Source organism: Sinohyriopsis cumingii, chromosome 12, assembly GCF_028554795.1.
Source record: "Sinohyriopsis cumingii isolate HCF-2022 chromosome 12, ASM2855479v2, whole genome shotgun sequence".
NCBI lineage: Eukaryota > Metazoa > Mollusca > Bivalvia > Unionida > Unionidae > Sinohyriopsis > Sinohyriopsis cumingii.
In genome coordinates, this window is record NC_142972.1 from 121,004,624 (window position 1) to 121,025,122 (window position 20,499).

At 42.1% G+C, this 20,499-nt stretch overlaps 1 protein-coding gene across 4 annotated transcripts in view; it reads right to left on the minus strand.

Moving 5' to 3' along the window:
- Nucleotides 1-20,499, minus strand: part of LOC149787353 (carbonic anhydrase 2-like) — a 143,563-nt gene that overhangs the window by 10,868 nt on the left and 112,196 nt on the right. The window lies entirely within an intron of this gene.

Genomic DNA, 20,499 nt, shown 5'->3' on the forward strand with positions numbered 1-20,499 from the left:
CAAAGAAACAAGGGTGTGAAAATCAAACGGTCACGGTACTGTTAGACATTTTAGCGGAGTTAAGAAGTCTGAAACAAATGTATCAGACTTCTTTATCACGACCGAAGAGAATACGACCTTCCCGAGCTAAACACTCCAACCCTGTGACTAAGCCTACCGTGCCAGCCTTAGTGATTTCAAGCAAATCATCATCATCATCAACAGTACGCAGTCCAGAGGTAGGCCTTGGCCGTGGAAAAGGCTTAAGACAGTTAAAGTTGATAGCTTAAACTCACCCCTGCACCAAAAAAGGCCCTTTTCAGGGCCACCCTCGTCTCTCGAAAAGAGACAGACTTTCAATTGCCAACATCCATTCAAACTCAAAAACAAAAAACCATTGTACCCCTATAGTACGTGTTTATGAGTGTGTGAGTGTACGTTCTTATTTTAAAATCAAAACCCAAAGACACTTACCTTTTAATACCTAATTTATTCTTTTATAAATATTTACAATCCAATTCACAATTCACAACAGAGCACTTTACAAAGTTCTTAGACTTCTTCTGTCTCATTGTTTAGTCTCTCTGTTTTTTGAATTTCTTCACCGTCACAGTCTTTTCCTCCTCTTCCTCCTCACTTTCTTCCCTTCTTTTCTTCTCCTGTTTCTTTTTTTTTCACTTGTCTTTTTTCTTCCTCTTCAGAATCCCTCTCTTCTTCTGACTCCTCTTGTTTCTTTTTTGGGCAATCTGGAGACCAATGTACTTTTTCTTGACAATAATAACAGGTATCTTGACTTTTGTCTTTTCTAACCCCTGTTTTTTGACGGTCTGGACACTCTGAAGACCAATGCCCTTTCTTCTGACAGATATAGCAAGTATCTTGACTTTTATCTCGAAAGGAAGGTGAGTAGTCCGACGACTGGTCTGAAGAAAATTTTCGGATGACCCTTCGCAACGCTCTGATGAAACGTTCGATCTGGTTAGTCTCTTCCATCGTTGTGCTCGATTTGAGAGTGAAATGAATAGTGAAAGGACAAGACACATACCCTTTATAAACGCTGGTCTGCTAGGACTATAAATTAGTCCATGGTGTTTAAACTTTAGTCATTTGACGTTTTGCTACAAGATGAAACGATCCAATTCATTTGAGAAGAAAGAAGAAGAAGAAGAAAGTAAGAGGCAGAAACGTGACCTATCGCCTCGTACCAGGGCTGAAGTCTTGGCACAAATTCATGCCAGTGATTTTGAAGAGGACATGAGTGAACCAGAATCCAAACCCTCTAAACAAAGTTCACCACCCTTAGTCAACCCTGAAAAGTACTATGACATTCGAGCGACGAAAAAGCGTCCCTCTAGAAAATTTAGAACCACGGCTTACAAATACACGGTGAAGTTTAAAGATTTCAAGTCCGAAGTACCGTTAGAGAAAGCAGAAGGGTTCATCACTGACATGTGGGCTTCTTTGCTCACCACACTCAAGCGACAATGTCAACCCAAAAAAGACGATCGTTTGAGACTTTCCATGCAACACGACGGTTTGAAATCCCCTATCTGGATCGAGTTTAGCACCCCTGCAGAATTGACCACTTCCAAAGTCATGGACAAAATTCAACACGTACAACAATCCAATGACCAGTTTGACATCACCGATGGAAAAGCCACACTGGACATGACCCACGTCTCTCCTCCTCAAGGGACTGGAAGCAAAAAGATGTTATTGGTGGACGAGCTTCGCAGCACCAAAAAGAGCCTCGTCCGAATTCACAACCCTCAAGACCAGATGTGTTTAGCCAGGGCTATCGTGGTGGGACGAACCTATGCCAACAAGAACGACACGGCAGAATGGAAAAGAACTTGGAAAACTATTCGACAATCGGACCGAGCCAAACAACGAAACGAAGCAGAACTTCTGTTGCAACAAGCTGGCTTGCCCAAAGACACACCCTGTGGCATTCCTGAAATGCAAAAATTGCAAGATGCCCTAGCTCTACGCTACACCTTGAAAGTGCACCCTCAATAAATGCGTAGGCCTCTGTTGTTTCGAGGGAAAGACTTTAAGGATGGAAAATACATTCACGTCTATCATCACGATGACCATTTCGATACCATTACCACTATCACCGGATTCCTGGGATACAGTTATTACTGTGAGAAATGTGACTATGGCTATAACAATCGAGAGCAACACAAGCATTGTGGATCGAAATGCTCAGGATGTTTGGCCTCTCCACCCTGTCAGAGCGAAGGACAAGAACCAGTGCATTGTTTCACTTGTCTGCGCACGTTTGTCAGCCCTGCCTGTTACGAACAGCATTTGAAGACGCAAGGTTCACAGAAGAAATGAGCTTGTCACCTGCTGAAATTGTGCCCCACGTGTGGACAAGGCATATGTACCAATAATGCCAAGGGACACGTATGTTCAGGAAAGAAAAAATGTCACATTTGTCATCACATCGTGGACTTGGAACACCAATGCTACGTTCAAAAATACCAACCCCAACCAGAGAAAGAGGATGGACACAAGAAGAAAGGCAATTTCATCTTTTTCGATTTGGAATGCATGCAAGAGACTGGCATTCACATTCCTAATTTCTGCGTGGCTCATCGAGCGCGCGAAAAGTGCATTCAAGAACCTATTTTCAGTCATTGCCCTCACTGCAGCAAGATTCCTGGAGGACCTGAAAAAATCTTTCAAGGACCGAAGACGCTAGCCGATTTCGCCCGATGGGTCATCGACCCCATCGACAAGACGTGGAGCCAAGAGGACATCGAACGTTACGGAGATTGTCATTGTCATGCCACGGTGATGGCTCACAATTTCTCCGGATACGATGGACAGTTTCTTCTCAGATACTATACGGAACATGGCACCGAACGTCCTAAAGTCAAGATTCTAAGTTTCGTCAGTGGCGGTCCCAAAAATTACGGCTGCGAATACCGGGACCCACAAGGAGAAGTGCACACGAAGTGTAAAGTGAAAGGATTGACTCTGAATTATCGTACCAGTCGCGTGGTCAGCTTTGGCGTATTGAAAGAAGCTTTGCAGTCTAGAGAAGATGAACACTTTAAGGTGACCACCAATCAGCCCAATAAGATTGTACGTTTACCCACCCACTACAAAGTCAGTCGACCCTTGGAAAAAGTCTATCAAATCGTGTACCAGAAGCGAGTGCGACTTCCCAATCACTTTACTTTGCCGTATGGACATATTGGTATTGGTCTGTATATAAAAAGGAACAATGTCCAACATCCATAGTTCATTGTGACTACCAAGACCAAGCGAACAAGATGAATACTTTCAGATAAACACAAAACAAGTTCAGAAATGCACAATTCAAGTTTGGGGCTTCTGAAGTGGAATGCGATTGTGAGCCTTGGGATGGGAACGATGCTGTACGCTGTGACCTTAGCGATGCCGTAAAGCATCATGGGAACTTTGTTCTCACTACCCCTATCATGGAAAGTGATGCTGTGCGTGTCAAACCTGAGGAATGTGAAAGCGATGCCGCTCGTCCTCTTGGACACTTTACTGGGTTTCGTTTTAAAGGTGGATGTCAATCTTCAATCTACCCCCCTACGGATGTCATCCAGCCCTGAGCAAACTCCTGTCCATGTCACCCAACCCTCATCGAAACGAACCTGTGAAAGACGAATATTCGTTCCCTGTGCGTTTGTCTGAATACTGCAACTTTGAAAATCGTTTTCAATCGTTCAAAGGAAAATGGCCTAAGTATCTGGGAGGACCGACCCCCGAAGAATTAGCCAGAGCCGGATTTTACTACTTGGGCGAAGGAGATAAAGTCAAGTGCTTCAGTTGCGGTGTGTCACTTCACCACTGGGAACCGCAAGATTCAGCCTACCTGGAACATGCTCGATGGTCTCCCAGTTGTCATTACTTAACCTAAGTTGGACAATATATTTAAATGGATACTTTACAAGAGAACATTCGTGCTTTGCCTGTGGAGTTGAGAGAACGCATTTAGCGAGAGCTGGTCAAAATACAAGTCAAACGTAAAGAACAATTGCATCCGTTACGTCACCAGATGTTTAACCACTGGTACGTGAATGCTATACAAGGACTGATTGAGTTGAAAGTGTTCCATTGGACAGACATTGATCAACGACCCCCTGGTTTTAAAAAGAATTGGTTTGGTATTGATAATTATATCTACTACATTGTAAACTTACTGCATCGAATTCCAGAGGAAGAGTTAACGAATTACCAACATCTTTTACACAGTGTCAACTTAGTGAAAGAGGAAACTTCTGAACGAATTGTAATGTGTAAATTAGTGATGAAACGATTTAAATTCGACACTAAAGTAAAACATGTCTGTACAAACGGTACATTTCTTGTGTCAGAAAGAGGATTTAGTATGACCTATTCATGGATACTTTGCTAGAGAACATTCGTGCTTTGCCTGTGGAGTTGAGAGAACGCATTTACCAAGAACTGATCAAAATACAAGTGAAACGCAAACACAAAGTTATTCATCCGTTTTTAAATTATGCTCTGTTCCAAAGTATAAGAAGACTGGTTATGAGTGGATATTACATCAGGCACAAAGGTAAACGAGGCTCTTGGCCACCACCCAGGGATTCCAAAAACAGTGTATATACTTATGGATACTTTACAAGAGAACATTTTGGGCTTGCCTGTGGAGTTGAGAGAACGCATTTACCGAGAGCTGGTCAAAATACAAGTCAAGCGTAAAGAACAGTTGCATCCGTTACGTCACCAGATGTTTAACCAGTGGTACCTGAATGGTATAAGAGAACTGATTCGTCAGAAATTGTTTCAATGGTCAGACCTTGTTCAATACTTCCAAGCCACCGATGATCCACGTGTTGATCATTTTGGTTACTTCGAGATTCAGCTAGTGCAACGCATTGAGGAAGACAAGTTAAAGGATTACCAACATATTTTACGTGGAATCTACTTAGCGGAAGAGGAAACTTCTAAACGAACTCTGAAGTGTAGGTTACAGTTTGGAGCATTTAAATTTCCAACTGGAGAACGAAGATGTTTGGCTAGACAGTACGTGTATTGCATCCGAAAAAAAGAGAATATAAAAACAGGCTGTCATGCCGATGTTTTTATCACGCGTGATTGAAAAGATTCCGTGGAAGGAACTCAATGACCATATTCAAACCGTGGATCATTACCATCAATTATTACAAGAACGGTATCCGTTCAATCTGGGACGACGCATAGTGTGTGTCTTAGTGACTTGTTTTCTGGGATTTCGTTTACCAGTCGATTCCTTGTGGACTCTTTACGAACAGTACTTACCACCCCAATGGCCTTAAATGGTCACGAAAGACTCCTTTTGCTCAAAGCCTTACGTTTTCATCTGGATACTTCTCGACCTCAACAAGAAAAAAAGATTCGTCAACTTTTAGTTACCGAAGACGTGTCTGACGATGTGTGTGTAGCTTGTGACTTACACCCCCATTGGACAGATGTCCGTGCCTGGAATAAAGGGGGTTTTGAGGCTTGCACCCAAGAAGTGGCCCAGTATGCACGAGAGTTGTTTAAGGAAAACAGTTACTTTTCAACCTGTGTTAGTGACAGTGCCAGAAGAAGAAGAACCCGTCACCCAGGAGAGGACTCTTGTGGACATGCCTGAAAGACCCTTTCGGGAGGACACTTGTGTGACCTTACCCCCTATAGAACTGGTCAGAACATTACCCAAAACATGTTGTACAGACACTTGTGTCTATTCCACGTTGATGATTTTGATGTGCCTTTTATCGTTGTACTTAAGCCTTTGGCTTTTATGTATTTTTGTCTTTCGTATTCATGTTTAAAACATTCAATAAACGTGTCCTGGAAAAGTATATAAACTCTTGTCTTGTTTGTTTTCGTGTCACAAGTGACATTCCTAACACTATGGCTACTTCTGCTGTCTCTGCTCCCTCTTCCTCTACTGTCAAAGTCATCGACGAACACTTAGATCGTGCCAGTTGGGAGGCTTTATATGTTCGCCATCCCTTTACCTTGCTCATTTCTGGACCTAGCGGTTCAGGCAAAACCGAATTCGTCAAACGTTTGATCGAACATAAACATCATTTGATCGATCGGTCACCTCAACGCATCGTGTGGTGTTACAAAGAGTGGCAATCGGCGAACAGCCTCTTGCGAGAAAATCAAGGCGATTCCATCGTGTTTGTGGAAGGCATTCTAAAGAAGACGACGGCATCGTCTCTGACTCCCGTCAAACCCATTTGGTTATTTTTGACGACATGTTAGGAGAAGACGAGGAAGAAATTAAACTTTGGTTTACGCGCAAAGGACATCACCATAATGCCAGTGTCGTTTACATCACCCGAAATTTGTTTCAACAAAGTAAAGCCCATCGCACCATCAGTCTCAATGCGCATTACGTGGTCTTGTTTAAAAGCCCTCGAGATAAATCGCAAGTGCAAGTCTTAGCCAAACAGTTAGGGACGCCTAGGCTCACTCAGGCGTACGATGATGCCACTCAAACTCCACACGCCTATTTACTCGTCGATTTGAAACCTACGACCCCCGATGATTTGCAGTTTCGTACCCAATTGTTTCACCACTGGTGCCAAGACGGAGGGCCTGTCCTGTACGCGTCTCCGTCCTCGACTTAATTTCACTCAACAAAAAAATGTATGAAAACCTCAGACACATTTCGTCTGTCTCACACACAGTTTGAACATGACGTCCCTTCAGTCGCATCTTCCCGTGAAATTGATTCGTGCCTTGTATGCCATCAGTCGAGACAAAAATCCACAAATACGGGCTCGCGTCTTGGAAGCTAGTCTCAAAGAAGTCTTACGATGGTTCACGGTGACGGCACGTCAATTACTCCAAGGGATCATTCAGATTCCTCATCAAACCAACGCTTTTTTGATCGAAACAAAGTCGCTTTGACTCAACTGGCCGATCCCCGCATCGACACTCAAACCAAAAAACAAATCATTTTGAAACCTGGAGGGAGCGGTACTCTAGGAGGGGTCATCATTCGCTCTCTCTTAAGATGGGATCCTAATGCCCCCAAAGTTCTCGCCAAGAAAAAAGTCAAACGAAGCTCCAAGAAGAATCAAAAGAGCCACGGTGTCAAGACCAGGTCCCCAAGGAGACCCGTGTCTCCAAGAACTTCTCCAGTGGCGGGACCCTCCTCTTACCAGACACCACCCCGGAAAAAGAAAAGAAGCCCAAAGAAAAAGAAGCAGAGAAAAAGTCCCCCAAAAAAGAAAAGTCCACAAAAAACTAGTCGCAAGAGAGGCACTTCGGCCAGGACGCAACCTTACACTCGCAAACCACGACCTGCAACGGCGGTCACCGCGTCTCCGGCAGCCTCAGGTTCATCCACTTCCCTGTTAATGTCACCAAGAAATGAAGAGTACTTGCAGACGTTGATCACACCAAGAACTCCGTTGATGACCCCAAGAACCTCTCCAGTGGCAGGACCCTCCAATTTAGTGGCAGTGGCTGCTGCTTACAAAGTACCTTCTCCCATAATCAAAGTTCAACAAAGATCGGACATGTTACAAAGTTTACTGGATTTGTCCAAGCAAGAACTGGCTCGATTTAGTCCGTTACGTACCCCTATACGACGTGTCATGCCTGTCCTGAAGTTAATACGACGTGAAGACAATCAATGGCGACGGGTTCCAGTATAAAAAAAGGTGTGTGACCGAGTAGGGGTATCAGTGTTTTGGTGCTCCTGAAGAGGTCACCCTCCAAAAAACATCCCTCTTCTAAACAACCCAAGGAAAGAAAAGAAAAGGACTGCCTCCACGTTTAGTCAAACATGGGGACATGTTATCTGTCCTGTCCAAAGCTTCTCCACCCCTACGAAAAAAACTCATTCAATAAGAGGTCATCAATACCGTGTACGAATGTTGTTTGAACGTCTTGAAAGGCACGATACCTTTGTCCAAACACCAGAAACAATGCTTAGGCAAACATCGTCACGTTCTTCGGCAAATGGTTGAAAAGAAAATTCCCATTCGTCAAAAGAAGAAGATGTTGGTCCAACATGGAGGAATTGTACCCCTCTTGCTAGGCCCGTTGCTGAAAGGAGTCTTGGGAACCATGTTTGCAGGACTGGTGGGAGCAAGATAAAAAGACCCTCTGGAGTCCCAAGATCTCAGAATCGACCCTTGACATCCCATGGAAGGACGAAAACTAGCTTTAGTGCCTTACAAACGATGGATGGAATACCATCGTTGGCAAGAACAACGCACCCCGCATTTACCTCCCAATCCCAATTTGAGCGAGATTTCCCAGTTCCAACACGAATTGCAGTCCTTGATTTATCGCCAAGATTTGTCCGAAACAGAAAAATCGCAAAAGTACGGTCAACTCTTACAACGACTGCAACTCTTTCACCAGAAAGCTTTAGACGAAACAGCTCTACCCACTCTGAAAGATTTTAAGACCTTGATGAAAAGTCCAGCACCATCATCACTACTACTATCCCCAGGAATCACCAGAGATGGTACCCCACGAAGAACTGAGGAAGAAGAGATACGAGAAGTGTTTCAAACACCGTCAGCAGCTCCCATTTCAAGTAAGATTGCAGCATCCTCGTAGACTCCGTCCCCCACACCCCAACGAGAAGAAATGAAAGCTTGGGTTAAAAAGATGATGTCCACTCCTCATTCGACAGAAGTGAAAAAGAAAGAAGGGAAACCAGAAGTGAAAAAAGAAAAGAAGACCAAAGCCATTTCATTGCCACCTCCACCACCACTACCTTTGACTTCTACTCCCGTAGCCCATCGGACACGTAAATCCGTTTCCAAACCACCCTTTCGACCCACCCAAAGTAGCATCACCGCAGAGTGGGTGCCTTATTAAGAAACAACATAATGGAAAAAGTGTTAGACAGCATTTACTGCGATCCCTCCCATCCTGCAGGTTACGCAGGAGTTCAAAAATTGTATCGTGCTGCCAAAACTCGACTGAAAAGTCTCCGTTTACCTCAAGTGCAACGATGGTTACAAGAACAAGCTACCTACACTTTACACAAACCCATTCGACGCAAGTTTTCCAAAAGTCGCACCCGAGTGGAAGGCATCGAACATCAATGGCATGTCGATTTAGCCGATGTCTCTCATTTGGCCAGCTACAATCGCGACTACAAATATTTGTTTTGTGTCATCGACGTCCTTTCCAAATTTGCCTGGGTCGTGCCCTTGACTTCCAAATCGAGCAGCGAGTTAGTGCGAGCCCTGCAACGAGTGTTGAAACAAAGCGGTCGTCACCCTCTTCGATGGCAAACGGATAAAGGCACGGAATTTCGGAACCAAGCTTTCCAAAAAGAATTAAAGAAACGTGACATTCATTTTTTTACCACCGAGAATCCTGAAACCAAAGCCAGCATCGTGGAACGTTTTCAACGCACTTTGAAAGAACGCATGTGGAAATATTTTACGCATCATCACACTCTGAAGTACATCGATATCTTACCGCACCTGGTGCAAGCGTACAACCAATCTTACCATCGAAGCATTGGACGTGCCCCGCAAGAGGTGACTCCCGAGAACGAAGTGCCAGTGTTTGAGCGCCTGTTTGGTACGTCCCCGACGAGGGCTGTCCCCAAGAAAAGTGGAGTGTTAGCCATAGGAGATTGGGTACGCATTGGCAAAACCAAACGCACTTTCGACAAAGGTTACTTACCTAACTGGACTACCGAACTGTTTCGTGTCACTGGACGAGTGCATGGCCGTCATCCTGCCGTCTATACATTGGAAGACATGAACGGAGAAGTGCTCAAAGGAACGTTTTATTTGCACGACGTGTACGACATCGAAAGCATTCTCGAACGCAGAACCCGTAAAGTGGGCAAACGACGTGTCAAAGAAGTCTAAGGACGTTGGAAAGGATATCCACCCAGTTTTGATTCTTGGATCGACGCTTCGCAAGTCATCGACTATAAAAAGAAGTGACCATCATGCCCTTTCGCAAGACCCAGCTACTACTGCTACCACTCCTTCACCCAGTTCTTCTCTGCAAGATTTACAAAAACAACCCTTGTGGGTGTGGTGTGGAGAACGTGTGCCTAAAACGCAAATCGTCTTTTTCTGCCAAATCTTCGTGGTGTATTGTGTCATCGGGGCAGCCATTGCCAATTTGAGTTTGCAACAAGGAGACAAACAATTGTGGACCATTTTATTAAGCAGTTGCTTCGGTTACCTGCTTCCCAATCCCTCCCTGAAATTCTCCTCGAACGGGAACAACGGGAACCTTGTGTCCAGTGCCAGTGTCAATCACCACTCCAACCACAACAACAACCCCATTTTGGGCGGAGACACGCCTCTGACGTCCAGTAACCCCTCGGACAGCCACATAACTCTGGAATCATGAACAATAACAACCAATTTTACTTACCTTACCCAGTGACAGTTCCATGGAGGTGTTTCCCAAGAACACGTTGTGCTGTTACACCCCCAAATTACCTCGGGCTATCCCATTAGATCACGAAGCCCATTGGGAAGTGGCTTTAGTAGAAATCATTCACCCAACCCAAGTTCTCAATGTCCTTCCCAATCAAAACTTTTTTGATGTGGAAGTTCATGACGAACAATTGCAACAGTACTTGGATACCTATGGCAAATATAACATAAAAACCTATAATGACAAAACTCAAAAGTGGTCCTACCACTTGTTCGTTCCCCCAGGCTATTATTTTAGTGGTCAACATTTGGTCAGCACCATTACCTCCAGATTTAATGTCGTGTTTCTGAAAGCTTTGGAAAGTGTCAAAAAAGTGTCACCTTGGAGTAACACAAAGCAGCTCCTCGCTTCTTGATGAAATTTGACAGGGGTAAAATCATGTCCATTTTATTTTGTCCTGAATTGTTTGAGATGTTGGGCGGAGACATGGACATGAGAATGGCCATGATCAAGAAAAACGAATTACCAATCATTTACGACAACAAGTCTTTTAGCAAGTTATTTCGTGCCCCGGTAGAACTGAACCAAGGACTGAATTTGATATTTGTGTACTCCGATGTGGTGGAGTACAACGTGGTGGGACACACCTCTGTGCCTTACTGCGTGTCATTCCTTTCAAAGTGGATTCTGCCACGAACGCTGACGAGGAAGGTGGAAACACTTACCACGTGCACCGCGAGTTTGTAGATCCTCACTATTTGCCTGTCAGTAAGTCTTATTTGGACACGGTCAACATTGCTATAAAAGGAAATCTGGGACAAAATATTCCATTCACCAAAGGGAAAGTCACGGTGAAACTCCATTTTCGAAAACGGTTCTCTCACGACTCGTAAGTCATGTATCCAGTGTACCGAGGCGTGGCTCGCCAGCGAGGACACGGTTAAGGAGTTATGTTAAAATGGGCCTTTCGTTCGGTGGCGCCGGTGTTGAAACCGATGGTGACACGCGGATTGCACGCCTTGAAAGATGCGGCACTGACGCAAGGCAAAGAATTTCTCCAAAATGTTATCATTGACAAACAAAATCCCAAAGAAGTTTTCTTGAGGGCAGGTAAAAATGTCTTGCTGCAAACAGGTAAAGATCTTTTGGGCCGACGAGAAACACCTATAAATGCCCTTCATGCTACCGAGTCAGGCATTCAGCAAGGACAAGGCAGAAAGAGACGACGAAGAAAACACCCTTTCACCAGACTTCACACGTCTAAAGCTAGAAAGGCAAAGAAAAGAACTGTTCGAGACTTAGACGTTTTCGATTATGAAGTATTGAGAAACAGAAAAAATGATGCACCGAGAGTCCTGCGCCTGTTCCAAGTCGGAACTGGATCTGTTTGCCATGCCACCCACTATGATGACGATGTAAGAATCCTAATGGGTAGAATTTCATCCCATCTCCTCTTTGACTGCCTCATCTCCCATCGAGTTTGAAATCAAAGGACAGCCCGAAGATTACATCGATCTGAATAGCACTTACTTGTGCTTGAAAGTGAAAGTGATCGAACCACCCAACGCTAACATAGACAATGATAATGTAGTAGCTCCTGTCAATAATTTCATGCATTCCTTGTTTAACGAAGTGGACTTGTACTTGAATAACAAACTGGTCAGCAGCAGCATGGATACTTACCCTTATCTTGCCTACCTGGAAAATCTCTTGACGTACGGAAAAGAAAGCAAGAACACCCATCTGGATGCTTGCGTGGTATGGAAACCTGACAAAGCGACTAAGTTCGACAGCATTACAGTTGCTGGGGATGATAAAAATTCAACGGGATTTGTAGAACGACGAACGAAAATTGCTAGAAGTCGCACTTTAGAACTGATGGATCGTTTGCATTTGGACATGTGGTTACAAGAGAAGTATTTGCTGAACGCAGTGGATATTCGCCTTAGACTTAACCGTAGCAGTACCTCTTTCCATTTGATAGCTGCTGCTGATGCCACTTACAAAACTATCATTCAAGAAGCCAGACTCTACGTGCGTCGTGTGGAAGTGTTGCCTAAAGTGGGAAACGACATCAGTCACACGTTGAGCAGAACAACCGCCAAGTATCCGATACGAAGAGTGGAAGTGAAAACGTTCACCATTCCCGCTGGACAGCGATCTATGATTGAAGACCATCTGTTCCAAGGACAGTTACCCAAACGCTTGATCGTTGGTATGGTCAGGAATTCAGCTTTCAACGGAACCTACAACGAAACTCCTTTTGAGTTTCGACACTTTGGCGTGTCCAAAATTGAAGTCAGTCGCGATGGCAAGACCTTGTGTACCCGACCCTTTGAGCCTAACTTTACCCAGAACCATTACTTGAGATCGTACTTGTCCCTGTACGAAGCCACCGGACCGTTAGGGACCAACACCAGTCACGGTATTTCGTACGACGATTATGCAGGAGGCTATGCTTTGTGGGCTTTTGATTTCACTCTAGACCAAGGCAGCGACGAGGGACATTTCTACCCTATAAAATCCGGCCAGATTCGAGTAGAAATTCAGTTTGCAAACGGAACCCCTGATGTAACAGTGAAAGTCATCCTGTATGCAGAATTTGATAATACCATAGAAATCAACAGTTTGAGAGAAGTCATTCTAGATTATTAGAAACCATGGAAGACTGTTATCCCTCTTTACCTACTGGAGAAACTTTGGACATGGAATGTGAGGAGACCGTGGAAGAAGAATCCCAAGACGAAGAAGTTGTCATGATGAAGTCAAGATGGCCAGAACAAGAAGCCCATTTAGTCTCCTGTTTCGCTACAGTCCTGGCAGATATTATAAAAGAATTGATCAAGAAAGAGTGCTATGGATGTCATAACGATCATCCCAGTCAAATTCAACACGACAAATGTCTGATGTTAATCCAAGAAGAAAAATTGGACGAATATCTGGACAAAGCTTGGGGTCACATAGAATTCGTGTTGAATGAGTGGTATAAAGGCTTGGATAAACATTCTTCTCCTGCATTAACATCTCTGGAGTGCCGTCGCATCGAATCTCTCTTGGACCAGAGTAAGAAGTCGGATCTAAACGCCTTTTACATGTCAGACATTTTCAAGCAAAAAGTCAGGATCGAATTGATCACTTATCATTACATGTGAAGAAGAAAACCACACAAATCAATGGATACCTGGGAACTTTATTACCTTTTGAACCACAGTTCGTACACTGCTTCTTGAAATCCTGTCGTCTGTGCTAAAGATGAACTCCCTCATCGCAAACTTCAAGACCATCAAGCTTATGTGATCAACACGGACGACAGTCATCTCCCAGGAACACACTGGGTAGCCGTCTACTTTCCTCAAGAAGGATGTGTGGAATATTTCGATTCGTATGGATTGCCCCATTTGGAAGACGATATCATCGACTTTATGAGAAGAAATACTCAGACTACACGATTCAATAATGTGAAATTACAAGGCACAGATTCCTTGGCGTGTGGACAGTACTGTGTGTATTTTCTGCATCATCGCAGCCTGGGCTATTCTTTAGAACATTTAGTGACTTATTCTGATCCTCGTTCTTCTTCTGGAAATGATGTGAAAGTAAATCAATGGTTTTGCGACCATTATGCTTATCTTTTGTCTCAAGCTAGGAAACGTCGTGCCCATCAATGGCCTAATGACTTCCAACAGTGGAAATCACAATTTCATTCACAACGTTGTCAGCCCTGTCCAAAATAATGTGTTAGTTGAAAAAAATGTTTGTCATTTGAAAAAAATGTTTGAATTTATATTGTTGGATTATTGTTAAAAATGTTAGAGTTGTTTGTTAGTGTTCAGTGATTATTGAATAAAACAATGTTGTGTTTTGAAGAAAAAAAATGCCTTTGTCTTTTGTTTGGCTATAGGAATGTTGATTCATGCTCTTTGACTTCTTACTATCCCTCTCATGACACTCATTGAACGTTGCGACTCGAAGATCGTGTAGGGATGTCTTCCTTCACGTCCGCGCTTTGACTTTAAAGCCAGGGGTAGCCTCCAGTCTAACCATCCATTGTCGACTCATCCTCCTACGAAGATGTGCTCCAGACTAGCTAAGCTAAACGAAGCCTACGTGAATTTGCATAGGGTCAGACACAGTCTGATACCGAAGCCAGAAGAGACAGAGAATGTGAGAATGTTAAAAGTCACTGAAGACCTGATAGAAGAGCTCTTCAGAGAAGAAGTGAACAGGGAGAAAGAAGAATGGACAGAGAAGTACAGACTTCAGAAACAGCAGAGAGAGCAGCAACAGCAACAACAGCCGCAGCATCAGCAGCAACCTGAACCTGACAGAGGCTTTGTCGATTGTCGTATCGACACCAAAGAGTTCTTCTTCTCTTTCCGAAGAAGCAGACCTGTCGTCAGAAAGTCTATCCTCAGAGAACGTCGCATTCTTAGAATATAAAAGATCGCCCTAGCTTCAACTTCACGCAAGCAACAAAAACAGCCCTTTTCAGGGCTACCCAATCTCTAGAAAAGAAATAACAATCGATTTGCCAATGTGTGTATGTAGAGTAGTGTGAATATAAACACTGACTCTTTTCTGGTGTGATTGTATGTGTTTGTAAGCACTCACGTACGTTTGTGTGGATAGTAGATAATGATAATGTTTTTTGATGTTTGACGTGTGGGAATAGTAGATTTGGGTTTTGTTTATTGCTGATCCGCGTATGTGGGTAGTATATTATTTTTAATGAAAGTGTTTAAAATAGTAATGGGTAGTAAAAAAGTGAGTGAGTGTTTCTTTTAGGTCCGTGCGTTGTTTGGTTATGATCTAGGTAAGATAAATTTTGTTTTATGGGGATGTTTTCCTTCATGTCCGCGCTTTTTAGTATAAATTGCAAATCGCTTGGCAGTCTAGCTACCCTGTTCATTCGTTAACAAGACAATGAATACCAGAATAAGCAAACTCCTTGAACTCCAGATTCACCTGGAATATGCCAGGCGCATACTAAATGAACTGGTCGCGGTGGCCATCGTCGAAGAGGGAAGGATGAAAGAGGAGGAAAGAAGAAAAAAAGAAGAGGAGGAAAAGGAGAGAGGAAATTTCAGAATCCCAGAGACAGAAGATTGGAATTCTGAAGCCACTCATCCCGCCTCTGCACTCCCAACAAAAAAAGTAAAAAGAGACTGGAGTAGAAGATGTGTGTGCGGTGCCAGGCCTGGAAGGTGCCATCATTAACCAGGTGTCCCTGGAGTTCAAAATAAACAGCCCTTTTCAGGGCTACTCAAACCTTTAGAAAAGAAATAGTAATCCATTTGCCAATGTGTGTCTGTAGAGTAGTGTGAATATAAACACTAACTATTTTTTTCCTAGTGTGAGTGTATGTGTTTGTGTGGACAGTAGATTATTGGGTTTTGTAAGCGCTTAAGTTGGTTCGTGCGGATAGTAAATTTGGGGTTTCTTTTTAATGCTTTGCGTGTGTGGATAGTAGATTTTGGGTTTGTTTATTGCTGCTTCGCGTATGTGGATAGTAATAATATGAGATGAGAAAAGTAGGGGATGTTTTCCATCACGTCCGCGTGTTGTTTGGACATGATCCAGGTAATATAAATTTTGTGTCTTAGGGGATGTTTTCCTTCACGTCGGCACTTTAACTATAAGAACCCTCAGTGTTCTTATTAGCACCATTTCACGGAATAAACAAAACGAAGATGGAAGTGTCCCAATTGTTCCGCAATTTAAGAAATATTTACTTTTGGATGGTGGATGGGGAATATGGAGTTGAAAGGATTGAAAGAGATTGAAGGTTAAGAACAAGTCTGCACTACGTGAACGAACTAAAATTAGCCAGGGAGATGATAGAGGGATTAATTGAAGTAGAAGTGAAGAGATTGAGAGGGCTGATAAATCCCCCCTATGTCAGAGTGGGGACAATAAAAGAGGCCATGGAGAAGGTAAAAGAAGTAAGAAGGTTTTTGGAACGGAAGTGAGATGGCAGTGATCGGTAAAGGAGAGCACTTTGGACCACTAGGCTACCCGAGGCCCTATTTTCAGTTTTGCTTCACGTGATTTGAAATTTTCGAACCAATTATGATTACACACACACAAACACACACACACACACAACATATATATATATATATATATATATATATATATATATATATATATATATATATATATATATATATATATATATATATATATATATATATATATATATATATATATATATATATTTGCAAACTTCAAGGGCTTAAGCACAGATGGAAATGGAACAAGGCAAATTGGGAAAGCTTCAATCCCTGCGCGAGAAAACGTCTGACAGCTAGCTAATCGTGTAGTCAATGAAGAGGATATGATTACCTAATTACAAAGCTAAGCGTGTAGTCAATGAAGAGAATATGATTACCTATTTACAAAGCTAATCGTGTAGTCAATGAAGAGGATATGATTACCTATTTGCCAAGCTAATCGTGTCGTCAATGAAGAGGATATGATTACATTTTACAAAGCTAATCGTGTAGTCAATGAAGAAAATATGATTACCTATTTACAAAGCTAATCGTGTAGTCAATGAAGAGGATATGATTACCTATTTGCCGTGCTAATCGTGTAGTCAATGAAGAGGATATGATTAGCTAATTACAAAGCTAATCGTGTAGTCAATGAAGATAATATGATTACCTAATTACAAAGCTAATCGTGTAGTCAATCAAGAGGATCTGATTACCTAATTACAAGGCTAATCGTGTACTCAACGAGGAGGATATGATTACCTATTTACAAAGCTAATAGTGTAGTCAACGAAGAGGATATGATTACCTATTTACAAAGCTAATCGTGTAGTCAGTCAAGAGGATCTGAATACCTATTTACAAAGGTATTCTTGGATATTGCTTAGGATTTGATACCAAAAACTTCGAAAATTCCTGTAAGTGTCAACAAAGCATGGTTTCAGGATGTGTGCAAAGACGTCATCAATGAATGGGAAAACGGTCCATAAACATGTCAATGCCAATCCAACAACTGAAAGTCTGTGTTTACAGCGCTTAAGATCATCTTGACATTAGAAAAAAGCTGGAGGAAAACGTGGGGATCATATGACTCTGTTGAAATCTCGCTCGTCCATTAACTCAGTATGACATTTGTCCTATTGTCAAATATAATTCTTCTTTATCTCAAAACACTGTTAAAGATTAGAAACGGACATTTTCCGCAGCCTTAACGGCGATTCAAGTGCCCAAACCTGGAAAGGACCAAACTAACCCATACAACTGTCGGCTGATATAATTAAGACGCTGTATTTGCAAATCCAAAGAATGGATAATGAATGGCGAACTAGTCTGGTATGTCGAAGCACATAAACAACTATCAGGTGTTCATTGTGGATTCAGGAGCCAGAAAATCGCAACAGACCATCTTGTCAGACTTGAAGCACAATAGACCAGCTTGTCAGACCTGAAGCACAATTGACCATCTTGTCAGACTTGAAACGCAATATGCAACCTTGTCAGAGTGTAAGTATTTATTTTTGGAGTTTTCATAATACAGAACATACAGTTGCCGTCTTTTTCGACTTAGTGGAAGTTCATGATACCACACGGAAGTACGACACAATGTGCAGTGTAAAATTTTGAATTGTGTTGAACCTTAAAGTTGAATGCACTAATATTTTATTACATTTAAGCAAGAAAAGTCTTTGTGAAGAGTCACTTCGACCTTTCTTCTTTCTTCCCTACCCGTGTCAGTGTTAAAACGTGAAAGGCTAGTATTTATGACTCTGTTAGATTTGACGAGGGCATTGTAACGCTGTCCTGAGAAAGTAAACATAGCAGCTACATACCATTACCGATTGATAGGAACTCATGTCAAATTATCTTTTGATATGCATCTTAGTTCAGATATTCTAGGCTATCTAAATATTTGACGAAATAAATTATTATCTTGGGATAATTTTGGAATAACTGCTTACGATTAGCCAGAGTAAATTAAGGCGTACACTTTCAAAGTAATGTGAATTTAAAGTGTCTATCTTGTTCAAAATTCTTCAGTCTAAAATCCTGAGAGAGGAGAAGCTTGGCTTTGAGAAAACCTAAAAAGGATATTGTTTTTATCGTTAAACAAGATAAAAGGGACCAGGTGGCTGGCTTGTAATAAAAGACTGGGTTTAATGCTAGGACGCACAATTTCTGAAAGAGAACAACATTATGGAACAATTTTCTGGGGAAAAAACGGGACAGTCTGAAGACGGAAGACCGAACAAAGAAGTGACGAATTCAGAATAAAGGAATAGGAAGTCCAGAAAGGGACGAAGGGTTCGGAATAAGAAGACTCTTTTAAATAGGAGGACGTTAATACACGGTTAATACACGGTCAAGGGAGTAAGGTAATGCAATCAGTCGTGGACATTGCGCTCTTTTCACCACTCGTTAGTATGATGAAATAAATCCAAATTAAACACCGCTATTAAATTCTGTTGACATAAATTAGATTGAATTTGAATTAAAGCTATTGATTCTTATTGATTAAATTTTGTTATTTTTCTTGTCTAAGGGGGCTCGTATTGCATTATTTCTTCCCAATAGTCTTGCTCAAATCTCTGTAGATTTCTGTCCTTCTACTTCCACTGGACTATACAATCGAGGGAGGTCATTCCCATGATAACGCCAGCCAAATCCAATTAACCACCCCTCGTACAAGGAGGGCGACGTTACATAATGAATGACCTGTTCAATCTGGGTCTAAGGCGCCGCCTACCTAACTTTATCTCCAATAATGTAATAGACAGAAATCTCTTGTTTAATGTCAGCTCTTATCTGAAAGATATCTTATAAAAATGGGTGTACCTCAGGGCAGCACAATGTCAGCACAGTGAAATGTCTTAATCCAGGAACTGGCTGCGCATTATATATTGACGACTTTATCATATGCTATAAATCAAAGTGTATGCATTTTATTGAAGGCCAGCTATAAGCTTAAACAGGATTGAAGAATGGGTGGAAGAAAACGGGTTCAAATTTTCGAAATCTAACTTTGTGTGTATGCATTGATACCGATCACATCGTATTCGTGATGACGGTTGTCTATTTCCCGTTGTGGAGGAGACACAATCTTAGGGCTTTTTCGAACCGTTAACAAAGTTTTCTCCCTGGTATTAGACACATAAGGGACACATTAAAAACAAAGTACTGGATTAATTATTAGTCGTGGCAAAGACAGATTAAAGATTTGATTCGAATGTCCTGCTTCGGTTATATAAGTCATTAGAAAAGTTGAAACTTCACTACGGCTTGGTTGTGTTCGGATCGGCTTGTAAATCCGACCTGCAAATGCTGGATACAATACACAGTCAGGGACTTAGACTGCGTCTATATACATTTATAATTTCGTCATCAGAAAGCCTTTGCGCTGAGGCAAATAAATCATCACTTTATTTAAGACGAACGAAACTGGCTTTCACGATGCTAGCAAACTATCTTCTAATTCATCTAAAATCGCATACGATGTAGCCTTTAGCTCCAAACATCAAGCCAGATGCGCTCAGAAACCAAACTTCATTCGATCTTTAGGTATACGAATTTGTTCTCAAACATCAATGTTGGAAATATGTCCTAATTTTGTATTTCCAAATCACTACTCTGGTTATCAAAGCTTCCAAATTAATACGAACATTTCACCTTTGCAATGTAAAAAAGCCTTCAACAAATCATGTCCTTTTTCGGAGTATATTCAATGAAATCGAGGCCTCCTGTCATAGTCATACATCCATGTGTACAGACGGTTCGAAACAAGACACAAGTGTAACAGCCCAACTCAAAATTCTGTCTTTTCGGATTCTCTTTCCACACGGAATGCATTGGAAACCTTAAATCTGACAGTCCTTTAATATCCCGGGCATGAACGATTCATGGTTGTGTGCAAATACGGTTTCTCGCATCAAGGGTGTCCACCTCCACCTTGTGAGAAAGAAGCCTTTTGATGTGAACTGCATGATGAAACTATGATGGTGTATCACCATACATACATACATACATACATACATACATACATACGCTTATTTTCTTTTTGCGGTCATCTTTTCTAAATTTAGTTACAAGAAAACCCCTATGGTATGTGTCTGTTTATATCGCGCTCCTAACTGCAAACATAATGCACCGGCAAAAA